Raw genomic sequence first — 14,558 nt, 5'->3', positions numbered from 1 at the left:
GGGCCAGGCAAGACCCCACTGAGATGGGAGGAGGCCAAGTGCATTGCTTTGTGACAAACCTTACTAAACCTTTCCCTGGGCCATCTGCCACTTCTCTGGAACAAACTTTTTCAGTTCTTTTTGTGGATTGTGTGTTTACTTCCCTCATTCTAAATAACTGGCTTGTATGGCTGCTCCTTGATTTTCCAGTTTCAGGCATTACTGAGTGACTTTTACTATAGAAGCTGAGGTGTGTGCCTGGGTGGCTCAGTCGGTTGAGCCTCCGACTTCGGCTCAGGTCATGATCTCACGGCTCGTGAGTTTGAGTCCCACATCAGGCTCTGTGCTGACAGCTCAGAGCCTGGAGCCTGCTTCGGGTTCTATGCCTCCCTCTCTCTCTCTACCCCTCCCCACCCATGCTGTGTCTCTCTCTGTCTCAAAAATAAACAAACATAAGAAAAAGAAGCTGAGGTTTAGCTCCATTTGACCACTCACCCCCCACTCCCACCCCCACTACATTTTTGGTTGGCTGAGCTTCCCAGCTGAGCCATGTAGAATACTCTGATTACTTTTCCTTTCTTGATTAGCTGTTTTCCCTGGTGTTAATAATTGTCCTTTTCTTTGGGTGGGGAAGAGGGCTTAGTTTTTGCTTTTTGTGCTTATCCCTAAAGCAATTCCCTGCTCTTCTCCAGTTGGGTAAATCTCCTTTCAACATAAGTAAACATATAAAGTACTCTATCAATTTTATCTTGGAGAAATCTCTTCCTGAGCCTTCTGACCTGCTCCAGTTTGGTTTGTTTGGACACTGGTTGTGCTATGGGCATAAGGGGATGGCTCACCTCCATTGCTCAGGGGTCCATTACTCAGCTCTCTGGGCTTGGGCCTCTTGCTTCCTGCATCCCACATCTTCCCCTTCTTGTTTTACATTCTTGCTTTGGCAGAATCCACCCTCCATCACCTTCTGGAAAAGGTTTGTGGGAGAGGGGTTGTGAGACTGCCTGTCTGAAGACTCTTTGTCACTTTGAGTGGTAGTTTGGCTGGGTATAGAACTCCAGATAGAGATCTCTTCCCCAGAACTTTACAGGGGGCCCTCCCTTGAAAGCCGTTGCTTTGCTGTTGCTAACAGAGTTGGTGTGGGGGGGCTCCACCACTGCTGGGGCATTGATTTTGTGTGTGCCACCTGGAATTTGTCTTTCTGGAAGCCTGGAGGTGATAGATAATTCAATATGCTGTGTCTTGATGAGGGCCTGCCTTTTCAAATCGGAAGTTCATGTTCTTCAGCCCTGGAAACGTTTTTGATTTACTCCTTTATGATTTCCTGACCTCCATCTTCTCTGTTCTCTCCTTCTGGATCCCTAATCAACCAGATGTTGTGCTTTGTGGAGGGACCCCTAACTTCATCATCTTTCCCCTCCTTTGTCTCAACTTCTGTATCTTCCTGTCCCTGTTTCTAGGAGGTTTCCTCTATGTTACCATTCTGCCTTTCTAATGGAGTGTTTGATTTGTAAGCTTTAAATTTCAATGATTCCTTTTAATTTGCTGAATGTTCTCTTTAAAATACATTGTACCCAGTTCTTGTTTCATGGATACTATAGGTTATTTCTGTGAAGATGATGATAGCTGTCTCTCTTCTGTCTGCACTGCCTGTCTCCTTGTTTGCTTGCTTGTTTGGACACCGTCTTTTCTATTAGAGGTTTCCTCAGGTAATTCACTCTGCAGAAATGTATGGAGTGCCTTCTCTGTGCCAGCCCCCTTCTACAACCTTGAACAAAATGGTCAAAAGTCCCTGAGCTGGTGGAACTGACATTCAAATGTCTGGCAATCCTCAGTCGGTAGCTCCTATATAGGAGGGGGCACCTAAGGCTGGTTGGCATCCTTGGTGTGTGGGCAGGCTGGACAACTGTGCTTCCCCGTGGCTGGCCTGCCTGGGCTGGGGACCTTGATGGCAGAGCCTGTTGGAGCTTTGCGGGAAAGGGAGACTGGGGCTGAGCCCTGAAATCCAGCACATAGACTCTCACCTTTCTCCTTCAGTTTCCTGTGTGGTCCCCCACCTTCCACCTCTCCTGGTGCTTCCCAGTCTTCTCTGGGTGGAGCTGATAATGGGAGCTCTTGGAAGCTAGCCTTCCAGCCAGTCCTTCATTCCTGTGTCCACAGTGCTACGTGGTGCCCCTGGTTACTGAGCCTCTGGTGGGTTCTGCCAGGTAATAAGACCAGGACTTGGGATGCTGCTGTCTCAGCTCTGCCAAGTCAATTACCATTCACTCATTTGCTTTCCAACTTCCAAAATTATGTTGCTGTTTCCTCTTCCATTCTTTGTCCTTGTGGATTTATGTACAGAAAAGATCCTTTATTGCTGTAATGGAGTTTTGGAAAGGAGTAAGGGAAAGTGCATGTGTTCAGTCTGCCGTTGTGAATCTGTATGTCCCTCCGATTGATCTGTTCTTCTGCCGGGGAACATTTAGAGCATCTTCCCTTTTCACTCTTATAAACAAGGCTGCGGTGAGCATTGTACATCCTCCTTGCGCATGTGTGGGAGTTTCTCTTGGACTGGAATTTCTTGGTGGTAGGGTATGCGCATCTTCAGCTCTACAAGATAAGGCCAAATTGTTTCTCCAAATGCTTGTAGCAACTTCCAGTGCCCTCAGCAATGCATGAGAGGCCCCGCGGCTCCACAGCCCCAGCAAACACTCAGCACTGTGCCTTTTTAAATTCCCGCCAATTTAATGGTACAGATTTTACCTGGTAGTTTTACTTAGCGTTTCCTGGCCCTCTGCTGAGCTGAGGCAAGTCTCATCATGTTTGTTGGCCCTTCGGGTCTCCTCATCTACCAAGTGCCTGTTCCTGTTCTTTGCCTTTTACAAAAAGTGGGTGATTTGTCTTTTTTTCTTATTGATTTTCCGAGTTCTTTATATAGCCTGGAAACAAATTTTTTTTTTGTCGGCTGTATGTACTGCAGGTATATTCTTCTGGTCTGTCTATGGCTTTTCGTTTCCCTTTGTGATGTCTTTTGTTACACAGATGGTTTAAGTTGTAACAGCCAAATTTCTCGCCTTTATGGCTTATGCTTTTTATAGCTTGTTGGGAATGAGCATTTTTTAGGCTCTTGATATATATTGCTACATCATCACTGAGGAAAGTTTTCCTAATTTGCCCTTGGAATGAGCAGAGAGTTGATGGGCACCTCAAGTGCACAAGTGGTGGGCAGGACTGCAGTGGGGGGTGGGGTCAAGGAGGAAGATAATTAAGGAGCAACTAAAATGCATAAGGCGCTCAAGGCTTCAAAGTCTGTGGACGGAAATGCTTTACTTGATTCTTGACCCCATCCTAAAAGGCCCCTTTCTTTTTCTCCTTTGGAGAACTGAGGCCTCCTCAGTGGCCCTGGTGACTCTGATTCCAGCAGTGGCGGCTGTCTGGGAGTTGAGGGGGCCCTGGGGAGGGTGGTTAATTAGCGTTCAGGGGAGGTGAGAAGGAGCAGCCAGCCTTTTTCCGTGGCCGGGGCCATGTGTATTGTTGCTGCTGCAGAGGAGTGTTTGTGTCCCCCAAATGTTGCTGTCTGGGCACGCGGGACGGGCTTTGGGGTCGCAGAGCCTGGGTTCTGCCCTTACCAGCTCTATGAGCGTGGGCAGGGTCTGGGCCTCTCTGAGCACCACCCCCCCACCATGGAATGGGAATGACACTAACACAGCCCTCAGGGAGCAGGGAGGGCTGAGCAAGATGAAGCAGGTAAAAGTACCAGAAGCTGAGGGGCACGTGGGTGGTTCAGTCGGTGAAGCATCTGACTTCAGCTCAGGTCATGATCTCATGGTTTGTGTGTTCAAGCCCCGCACCAGGCTCTGTGCTGACAGCTCAGAGCCTGGAGCCTGCTTTGGATTCTGTGTCTCCCGCTCTCTGCCCCTCCCCTACTTGTGCAAGCGCTCTTAGTCTCTTTTCCCAGCAGAGCGGGGTGGGCAGCCAACAACCTGGAGGAGGAGTGATCTGCACGAGGAGATGCTCAGGGGTTGGTCAGTTGTTCAGTGCGGGCAGGCATACCCTGGACTGGTGGAGTGGTGGGATCAGCCACCTTCCTTCAAAAGGGCCTTTTTGAGAAACTCTGATCTTGGCCCAGTGAATGGGCAGAGGCTCCAAGGGAGGAGTGAACCATCCATTCAGGCAGCCAGGGGCTGGGGAGGTGGGGCCTGGAAAGTGCTATCAGGAGGGGGGGGGTCCAGTTCCCCCCACCTCTGCTGACTGGTGTCACCACCCCACCCCTCTGCCTACCTGGCCCTCCTGCCTCCCGGCCCTCCAGGGCCTGAGGGGTTAATTTTGCTGCCTGAGCAAGCTTGGTGTGGCGGTATGCAAATCCATACACTTTCATAAACTGCTTAATTAGGCGAATGTTAATGAGACGTTAATTACTGTTGTGCCCGCGGATCCCACGGAAACGGAGATTATGTTTCTCTTCAAACATCCCGTCTTAATTATAACTTGTGCTTAATTCTGCAGCTTTTGCCAACCCAGTGAGGGTGGGGTGGGGCGGGGCACCTCCCTTTCTGGGCGGTTCTCCCAGGCTTCCTCACCTTTGGTCCTCCATTCCTCCCTTAGACATCTGCTAAGCACCTGCTCTGTGCCCGGCACAGTCCTGGAGCTGGTACTGGGGTGACGGAGAGTAGTCAGGCCCAGTGCCTCCCTCAGGGTGCTCCCAGCCCCCTGAGGCAGCTTTGTAAGAGAGGTAGCTGTGAAGACCCCTGGGACCAAGGTAGAAGTCTCCAGGGCTGCTGGGCCAGATGGTGGTCCAGTGGAGGAAGTGGTATGTCTCTTGGGGTGATGGGTCACGGAAACCTTTGTGGAGGAGGGGCCCCATGCTAGAAGTAGAAAGGTGTTTGCCGGGTAGATAAGAGACCTGAGTTTGGGGGGGGGGTTCCTGCTTGGGCAAAGACCTCGTGATTGGTGTCTTGACCACTGTGTACCTTCCCCGAAGTGCTTTCCTGCTCCGGTTTTGCTTTCTGAACCTCCAGTTGAGATGTCTTGGCCTGAAGCACAGGAGGCTTCGAGGCTCCATATCTTGGGAAGGTATTGGGCAGGTATCTGTTCCTCTGTTGGCCTTGCTTGCTCCGTCTTATGTCTCCATCTTACTTACCCTGAGGGCTTGTGGAGAGTGGGGTCCCCACTCAGAGAGGAAGGTGGTCAGGGTAGGCATCCTGGAGGAGGCTTGCCCAAGGCCTGTTCCTCTAGAGCTTTGAGACTGTGTCTTGCCCTTGCACCTGAGTCTTTGAGCAGAAGCTGTGCTTGGTGTATGCCATAGTCCCACGTCCCATCTGGGCTTGACCATCACCACAAGGGTCCTAAGACACTGGCCTGCACTCCCTATCCTCATGTTACTGCTCTCTACCTACCCCTCAGCCCACTCTGCCTGCCTTCACCTAGCAAGGCCACCCAGTGCCTCCTCAGCCCTCTCTTTGTTCTCTTCTGCCCCCAGGTACCAGGAAGCCTCAGGCTGTCGTGGCCACTGCCAAGTGTGCCCAGGTGATTTCAGGGCTGGAGCAGCAAGTTCTAGGACTCAAAAGATCCAAGAGGATGTAAAGCCTCATTTTACAGCTGGAGGGCACGAAGCCAGAGAGGGTCAGGGCCTGGCCTGGGGTCACACAGCATAGCCTAGAACAGGGTCTCAGGGGGGCCTGTGGGCTTTTTCTTGGGGGGATGAGGGAAATGGAAGCAGAGGCCTGCTCCCTCATCACTGCTGCACGGGCAGGCCTCACTCCGTCAATCATGTTCACTTTGCAGATGGGAAAACCTAGGCTCAAAGAGGCCATGTGCCAGGGATGGAAACTCTAGGGGTCGGGCATGTGGCAGGGCCTCAGCGAGCTCCTTCTGCTCATTTCCCCTGATACCACTGTCCTGGGGGCAGTTCTTGGGCAAAGGGCCTGTAGACAGCTAGTAAGGGGACTTGGCTCCATGCCCTGAGGCCGGGAAACTGCCTGGGCTCCCCAACCCTTGGTGCCCTACCTTCTGAGAACTCCTGTTGGAATCTCTCTTTCTAGCACTTAATTACAATGGAAGATTATTTGCCTGCAGTGTCTTGTACCTGACCTGGACCAGATTAATGGTATTTCTGGAGTGTAGATATCTGACCTGGAAAGAGCACAATCATAGCAGAAAAAAGCTTTTAGCTCATTACGTATATTTGCACAATTACAATTTCAGCCCTTTAAACTGGTTATTACATCCCCAAATACGAAAGCAGAGAATGTCCATGCTAGTTCCTGCCCCGTCAGCAAGACAGCTAGGACCGTCTTTGATTGCATGCAGTCCTGTGTCTGGACTGGGCTGCTGTGGCCTCGTCTCTCACACTTGAGTGGTGGGTCCCAGCACTCTCCCACCCTGTACATGGGAGCAAATGTCTGGCTTAATAGAATGGCACGGATTAAACATGGATACTTGTTAACGACCACAGAATAAAACCTTTTACAATAAATTCTGTGGTTTGTACGTTCCTGGATTGTATTCCTACTTTGGGTCCAGCTGTGAGCCCCGTCACCCCCTCATCCCCCTCCTGGGATGTGATCACTTGCTCTTTCTCCCGTGCCTCGTTTTCCCCAGCCCCAGGCTGAGCACAGGAGGCCTGATATAGATTTAGAGATTTGGAACCCCAGAACTAGATGCCTGGGGGCCTCAAACTCCCAGAGGCCAGGCTGGTAATGGAAACGAGAGAAGCAGGCCGGGTAGGGACTGTGGGCAACCAGAGTCTCTGTTCCTGGCTCGTTTTTGACACGTGGAAATGTAGGCCCTGTGTGGCCAGATCAGATTTTTCCAAGAGAAACCAGAAATCCAGATTTCTGTGTGATTTGTAAAAATTGGCAACTGATTCACATCTTTTTAAAACTGCTGAGCAGGCCAAATAAGCCATTTTGTTGCCGGGTTTGCAGCCCCTGTGTGTGCTCCAGCCTCTGCTCTTACTGATAGGCTCCGCGAGGGGGGTTGCTGGGCGGGGGTTGGGGGACGGGCTTGGGACATCTTCGGTGGCTGGGCTCACACCACCCCCTTGACCCTCTCCATATCCAGCCTGGGTGGTTAAATGTCCCCCTCCTCAACCCTGGTGGGTGCCCTCCACCCACCACAGGGTGAAGGAGTCCTAAGATGCGTGCCTGAGTGACAGCACAGAACAGGCTGCTTCAGGGACACAGGCATGAGTCACTGCCAAGCTCGCTTTTGAGGAGAAAAATAAACTGCCTCAGAATTGTCACCCAGGCTTGAGGAAAGAAGGGACTTCCAAGACCTGGCAGTCACTTTCTGGGGTGTAGCCTCTCCCTGGGCCCCTTCAGGGATTGGCTCTGGCTGGCACCTGGTGAGCAGTGGTGTCCTGGTGATAGGCTGTGGCTCAGATGCCAGGGTCCCCGAGGGTGTGGCCAGGGAAGAGGGTTCAGCATGTTTGTTCCATTATGACTGTTATAATTTTTTTATGTTTATTTATTTTGAGAGAGAGAGAGAGAGAGAGGGGGAGCACGAGCAGGAGAGGGGCAGAGAGAGCAGGAGAGAGAGAATCCCAAGCAGGCTCTGTGCTGTCAGCGCAGAGCCCGACATGGGGTTTGATCTCACAACTGTGAGATCGTGACCTGAGCCAAAACCGAGAGTCAGATGCTTAACCGACTGAGCCACCCAGGACCCCCTATGACATTTATAAATAACACAGGAACTCTTTTATAAAAATGCCTGTGTTACAAAAATCAACGTATTTTAATAGGACACTCAATTAGAGCAAGATTTCCAAGAAGCTGACGCCCCCACATAAGCTGGCATCCTTTTCCCCAGTCGCTGGCTCCCATCCGTCACTGTCTGATGGGGTCTCCTGTTCCAGCGGGGCATGAGATGAAAGCTGCTTTCAGCCTTCCCTGCACTTGTGAAATTAGGGGAGGGCATTGGTGGGAAGGGGATGCTTGGTGAGTACCTACTGTGTGCCAGGCACTGGGGCCTTGTGAAGTTGGTGTAATTGGCTCCATTTTTTTCAGGAGGGGAACTTGAGGGTCTGAGGGTGACTTGGCCATGGCCCAGGGCCCCAGGCCCCCTTGGGCCAAGTTGGCTCTGGCAGTATGGGGTTAACAGGCCTCCCTCCTTGCTGCCCTCCAGCCTTTGATCTAATCAGGGCCCTTCCAGTCTGTACCTCTTCTCCATACCTGCCCCCTTGGGGGCCTGAGGGTCCTGGGGGCAGCCAGGGGCTTTTAAACTCAGGCCAGAGGCCAGCCATAGGAAATGTGGTGTGTGCCAGTGTGTGTATGTGGGTGTGCACACGAGGGTAGTTTATTTCCATAGGCTGAGTGTCTTGCCCTGCCCCCTGCCCTTGTCTGCTACTTTCTCACCTGCCCTGCCGTTATGTGCTTTCCAAGACTCCAGAGAAGGCCCTGATTTTACATCTTACTCATGGAAGGTGGAGTGGTTTGGTCTCAGCCGGTAGCAAAGAGAAATCTTGCTGCCTCCGTCAGGGGCTTGGCGGGCTCCTATGAGCTGAGTGGAGCAGATCCCACCCTGGGACACCTTGGACAGGCCTGGGCCTGAGCTGAAGTAAGGATAAGCAGTGGGGAGACTCAGGTCGGACTGACTTCACATGTTTCCCTCCACTCCTCCTCGTCCATTCCCGATGACGGTGATGCTGTCATTCCTGCGTTCCTTCTCTGGGCCAAGTGTGGTGCCAGCGGCTTTTCGTGAATGGTGGCCCCATCTGATCCTCTCAAGGACCTTGTGGGGTAGGCACTCTCATCGTCATTTTTCAGATGGGGAAACTGAGGCACAGAGAGGGTAAGCAATCAGCCAAGTCCACAGAGTAGATGGGAAAACAGGGATGTGAGTCCAGGCCCTAGAGGCTGTGCTCTTGAAGAGCACAGAGCCTGGCTGTTCCCTGACTGCCCCAGCCTGCTCTGAACTCCCTCCAGTTCAGCAGTCTCTCCCTTGAAGACTGGCTGTCTTGGCCGTACCTGGGGACTATCTGTGGCAGAGCCCAGCTGGGCTTCTCCATCTCCCCAGAGGCTACAGATGGACCACAGGGGTGAGGAGATGCCCAGGAGAGGACAGAAGAACCCAACTACAGCATCCAGAGAGGACCTGGGTATTGTCTAGTTTGCTTAGCCCTCTGCTCTACGGACAAGGGAATGGAGGCCCGGGAGGGGGCGGACTTGTCAGGGGTGCATGGTCAGATAGTGGCCAAGAGGGACTACTGCACCCCCACCCCACCCCACCCCACCCAGTGCTGCTTTCATTGTAGATTCAGGGCCAGGATGGAAGGTGGGGGCGAAGCCAGAAGGAAAGCCAGCCAAGATCCCTTTTCCTCTCAATTGCCTCTACCCCTCAAACTATGCGGGCTTGTGCATTTTCAACTTTCCTCCCATCCTTTACCTTCCCACCATTAAAATAAAATTGGGAGGCGAGGGGAGGGGCAAGGCTTTGACATAAATGTTTAAATTAGCCTCACTTTGCTGAAAGCTGGGTGTCAGGATAAATCCATTCCTACAGTGCCATATATCTTTTCCTGAGTGGGAAGTTGGTGAATAAATGAATGTTATTCATATATTATTATGGCCTGACACAGCCAAGGCAGGGAGAGGCAGCCTATGGTGATTAACAGGCAGGTCTTGGCTAACGAGCTGGAGGGGCTCCTGTGCCCCAGAGTCTGTGCCAGGGTGGGGGGCTGAGCCCCAGGTTCTGGGTGGTTCTAACCGGCCCCTGCTTATAGGAGGCCTGTGGCTGTCATTCTTCTCTCTATCCTTCTCTCTGTCTCTAGGGAAGCTCCTCACCCCTTGCTCCTCCTCTTTACCCTGTCTCCGTACCCTCTGTCCTTTCCTCTGGGGACTTGATGTGACATCTCTGCCGCTCAGGGTCCACTGAGGACCCTTGTTGTGGGGGAAATAGAAGATTTCCCTGAGGACACCGTGCCAGAAAACATCACGAGACCCTAATACCTATAGGGCGGTTTTAGGTCAAAAAGCACCTTGACTCGGTCTGCACAATATCCTCATTGAATGCTGAGGAAACTGAGGCACAAAGATGGAAAGGGCTCCCAGAGGGGGCCCAGCCGCTGCCTAAGGGGTACTTCCTCCCCCACCTCAGTTTTATCTGGTTGAGTGGACACTCCTTTCCTGTGATGCTTCATGCCTGAGCCGACTCCCAAGTATGGTCAGTGCCTGCTGAACCCAGCCTGGCCACTCTTGTTCTGGGGGCTCAGACCAGAGTCAGGACCCAGAGACAGACTGCCGAAGAAAATCATCTTGAAGACATAGTGTCGAACCAAGATGATTCCTGGGAGCCAGAGAGGCCTCCTGGAGAAGGTGACCCTGAGACAAGTACACTGGTGGGAGGGGGAAAGGGTGGGTGGCTTGACCAAGGAGAGAGGCAGCAGGGCCCTGAGCATCTAACCTTGCCCAGGCTTGGGTTCCTGCCCCACTCCCCCAGACTGTAGCAGCTGTAGGTATAGACGGCAAGACCTGCATAGCAGGGGTGGGGACCGTTTCCCGGGGCTGGGCCCCTAGGTCTCCCTGAGAACTGCGTGCCTGATCACAGATGAGTGTGTATGAGAGGTAGTCCATGTGAATGTGTGTGGGCAGTGAGCGCTGAGCGTGCGTGCACATGCTTGGGGGTATCCACACCCTATGGGGAGGATGTCAGTGGGAATGAGGGGTGCAGGGTCATGCCCTGTGCACAGTCCCCTAAAGCGGCACCTTTGCAGTCGCCTTTCAAGTTTCAATACTTAAGAATACCTAAGTATTCTTAAGACTTAAAAATGTACAGAGGTAGGTGAAAGCCAGACAGATGCACAGATGGATGGAAATGGGCATGTGTTCACCGCCTCATCAACCAGGGGTGCTATCAACCCGGGTTGGCCTTCCCTTGATGGTGTGTGTATGTGTTCACAGGTGTGTGGTTGTTATTGTGTGTCAGTGTGTGTTTCATGTGAATATGTGTGTAAGAATGTGTGCATGACTGTTGTCGGGGGTTAGTGCCGTGTATGTGACCGTTTGTGAGTAAGGGTGTCTGAGCTCCTTGGGGCCTGTGTTCCTTAGGGACCCCCGTCAGACTGTGTGCTCCATAACCGTAAAGTGCTATCCACCTGTACACAAGGGGGTCATCTGCTATCACCACACGAGATCTCCATGCAGAGATCAGGACCCTTCAGGAAAGAAGGTGGACCCGGCTGGGCAGGGTGTAGCCTGGGGCCTGCTCTGGCCCTGGGGGAGTCCTTGGTCCCACCCAAGACACGGGAGGAGGAACTTGGGAGCAGTTAAATGTAAAACCACACTGGGACAATCCAAGAGGGCTCCCTGGAGAGGACAGGGCTGGAGTAGGCCATGGCAGATTGAAAAGGGATTTTGCTGTACAGAGGGGAGGCAGGAGGGCCATCTAGATGGAAGAAACAGCAAGAGTAAATGCTTGGCTTCGGGAAGGAGGCCAGAGTGTGGAGGAGATAGGGAGGAAGCCAGCCAGCTGGGGACGGGGTACTTACAAAAGAGAAGAGTGAGAGAGGTGGGCAGCAGAATGCCTGGCACATAGTAGAACCTCAGTAAATATTTGTGCCATGAAACTGAGGGTCTAATTATGGAGTTTTCAATGTGACCTTAGGGAAGGTGTTAAGTAGAAAATGTAACTATAGCATAATTAATGATAGCAACTCTGTTCGTTGAGCACCTACAGTGTAGGCAGCACTGTTAGCCAGGGGTAGCACTATTTCATTTTCCAGATCAGGAAATGGAGGCTCAGGGAGGCAATGATTTGCTCAAGGTGACAGCACAAATAAATGGTGGTACTAGGATTGATTCGGACCCTGAGTTCCCTTCCGCCCGTGCCTCAGTTTGCCCATCTGCACCATCAGGGCTGGGAGGAGATGACCTTGGATTTGGCTGCTCTGTGGGAGCGCCTTGCTTTGGGGCTAGAGCCTGCAGGCCCCAGTGTTCCCTCTTGGCCCTGATTCTGAGCCTGGCCTGCAGGGATACCTCCTTTGTCCTGGTCAGATTCCTAGGACATCTGGCACTGAGGCCAGTGTGGGCCCTGGCCTCGGGTGGGCATTAGGGGCAGGACTGAGAGTTGTTCGGAAGGAGGGGCATCTCTACGCTCCTGAAGGGGACTGAGGAGGGTCCTGGCCCCGAAGGGAGAGTTTGTACATTTGTCTGTGGTCTTCTGGGCTTCTTTCCCACAGGCCTGGCTGGCAGGGGGGAAGGTACACCCTTCTCGTGCACAGCCTTGCTCGGGTCTAAATCCTTCCTACCCGCACTACCTGCCTCCAGCTTCACACTCACCTTGGGAGCTGGGCCCCACCACCTTTTTAGAGGTGAAGATACTATTTCTTGGAAGCTTGTGAGTTTCCCCAGGTCTCCGTTGACTGAGGGCAAAGCTGAGGGTAGGCTGTCTGTGTGCACATGACTGCCTGCAACCTGGCCCTTTAACAGGCTGGGATAGGGAGGCTTCACGTTGGGGCACAGAGGGGGCGGCTCTGACCTCTGAGGGGGCAGCCAGAGGCAGAGTCCAGTGCCGGGGGGCGCTCTTGCTCCTCAGAGCTCCTCACCCCAGGACACCCAACATGCAGCCATGCTGGGACTGCCACCCACTGAGTACTCTGGAGCCAGCTGTGCTCTGGGTGGAGTGTCATGTCGCCCTGTCCCAGGGAGGCGGGTGTGCCTAATGAATTAATTAATGTTGGCAAAGCACTTGGAGATCTCGGGCTGAAAGGTGCTCAATACATGCAAATCAGAGTGATTGTTATTACCCATAATTATGGAGTTTCTGCTGGAGAAATTATTCAGAAGCGGACGGTGGCTGGGCCAGCACAGGGCCCTGCCAAGATCTGCTCCTCAATAGCAGTGGAACCTGTCTTCCTCTCTCCCCTCCCTCCCTCCTTCCCTCTCCTGTCCCTTCCACTCCCCTACCTCCCCCACTCCCTCCTTCCCTCTCCGCTCCCTCCCTCCCCCTTCCCTCCCCCTCCCTTCCCTTCCTCCCATCCTTGTTTCCTCCCTTTCTTGCCTCTTTCCCTTCCTCCTTCCCTTCCCCCATCCCTCCCCACTCCCATTTTTTCTCCTAGCTCTGGGCGTGTTGCCTGCTCTTCCATAGCAAATGCCTTCTTTGTCTCATCTCTCATGAAGACAAGCACCTGGCACAGTTTGGGGAAGAAGGGGATTGGGCAATAGCTTCTCACACTCTGGAAGTGAGAAGGATCCAGGAACCAAGTCTCACTTTCCTCCTCTTTTAAAGGGGTTCCCTGTTCCTCCTTGGGTGTGGGGCAAATCTAGTGTGGCAATGCCTGGGAAGGCACTCTGCGTTGGGAAGCTCGATGCCTGTGACGCTTGGTCACTCATTGTTTGCATAAATATTGCTATGTGTGTACTTGTGTGTGCACAAGTGGTATGTGTGTGCTTCCAGCCTCCCCTACCATCAGACTGTGTTCTCAGTGTGTCTGAATGACTAGACTACTGGTTCCCCAGCGGCTAAGGCTGAACCTCTTCCACCAGCCTGAGCATGAGGCCCCATGCGGACAGCCCCTGGCAGTGCCCAGAACCAGCAATCCAAATAAATTGTGTCTCTCAGCTGTACATTCCTTCCCTCCCCCTATCCTCCAGTGCTCTGTCTCCATGGCTTTGTTCGCCTTTTGTGCCCACCAGCCCCAGAGAGAGCCACTCCCAAATTCAGGACCACGAATAGCATCTGGCTCAGACTGGGGCCCAGCTGTCTTCTCCCAGTTGAACAGAGAGCCTCAGAGGTCATTGTGACTCAAACCCTGCTTTGACAGATGGGGACACTAAGGCTGAGAGAATGTGAGTGACTTATCCAAGAGCACACAGAATCTTAGCCTTAGAGCTGACTACAACCCTGGTCTCCGCACTCCCCAGAATGTTCTTCACCGCAGCACATGGAGGCTTTAGAAGAATTTCCTAGTAGTCAGCAAACACTTACCAAGCACCTACTGTGTGCCTGTCTCTGTATCATCCTCAATGATAGGGAGGGATAGAGGCCAGATCTCTTTTCCCTGCACAACACGACCTACAAATCAACAACCACAACCACAACAATGAGAGCTGGGCATGGCAGGAACCACAGAACTATGTGTTTGATTTTGTCGGGCCTGTGAGAAGTACTCCAGAGACATGAGGCAGAACAGGACGTAACAGTCAGGAAGGCCCCTTGAAAGAGGTGGTACCAAGTCTTGAGAGCAGAAAGGAGGGGGAAACAACATGGTCACTGAAGAGGAGGCTGGCATGAGGCCACCTGTTGGGGGGCGGGTGGCGAGAAGCCCGTCCAATAGGCTTAGTGTAGCTGGCAGTGATGAGTGTGGGAAGGTAGGCAGTGCTCCTGCTGAGGGGCTGGTCCCTGTCCTGTGGGCACAAGGGAAGGCTGTCCATCACCATGGACATGCTAGGATTTCTATTTGGCTCTCCAGCGTTGCAGCCTGGCCTGCTACCAGAAGGCCAGCCCCCACCTCTCCTGCCCTCCCTCCTTTACCTGGAGATGGCCGATTTCATCTAGAAGTGACAATAGGTGTGAGTTGTCCGTGGGGCCTTTGTGCCTTATTGCTCAGCCCGTAATCTTTCCCATCCAACACAGTCTTCTTTCTCTTCCCCGGCATTTGTCAGAAA

At 52.7% G+C, this 14,558-nt stretch overlaps 1 protein-coding gene across 1 annotated transcript in view; it reads left to right on the top strand.

Annotated features, from left to right (window-relative positions):
* Positions 1–14,558, top strand: part of LOC122468002 — a 121,187-nt gene that overhangs the window by 49,465 nt on the left and 57,164 nt on the right. The gene's annotated exons all lie outside the window — the stretch shown is intronic.

Source organism: Prionailurus bengalensis, chromosome B3, assembly GCF_016509475.1.
Source record: "Prionailurus bengalensis isolate Pbe53 chromosome B3, Fcat_Pben_1.1_paternal_pri, whole genome shotgun sequence".
Taxonomy (NCBI): domain Eukaryota; kingdom Metazoa; phylum Chordata; class Mammalia; order Carnivora; family Felidae; genus Prionailurus; species Prionailurus bengalensis.
Note: the sequence above shows the minus strand (reverse complement) of the source record. Positions and strands in the feature narration are given on the sequence as shown.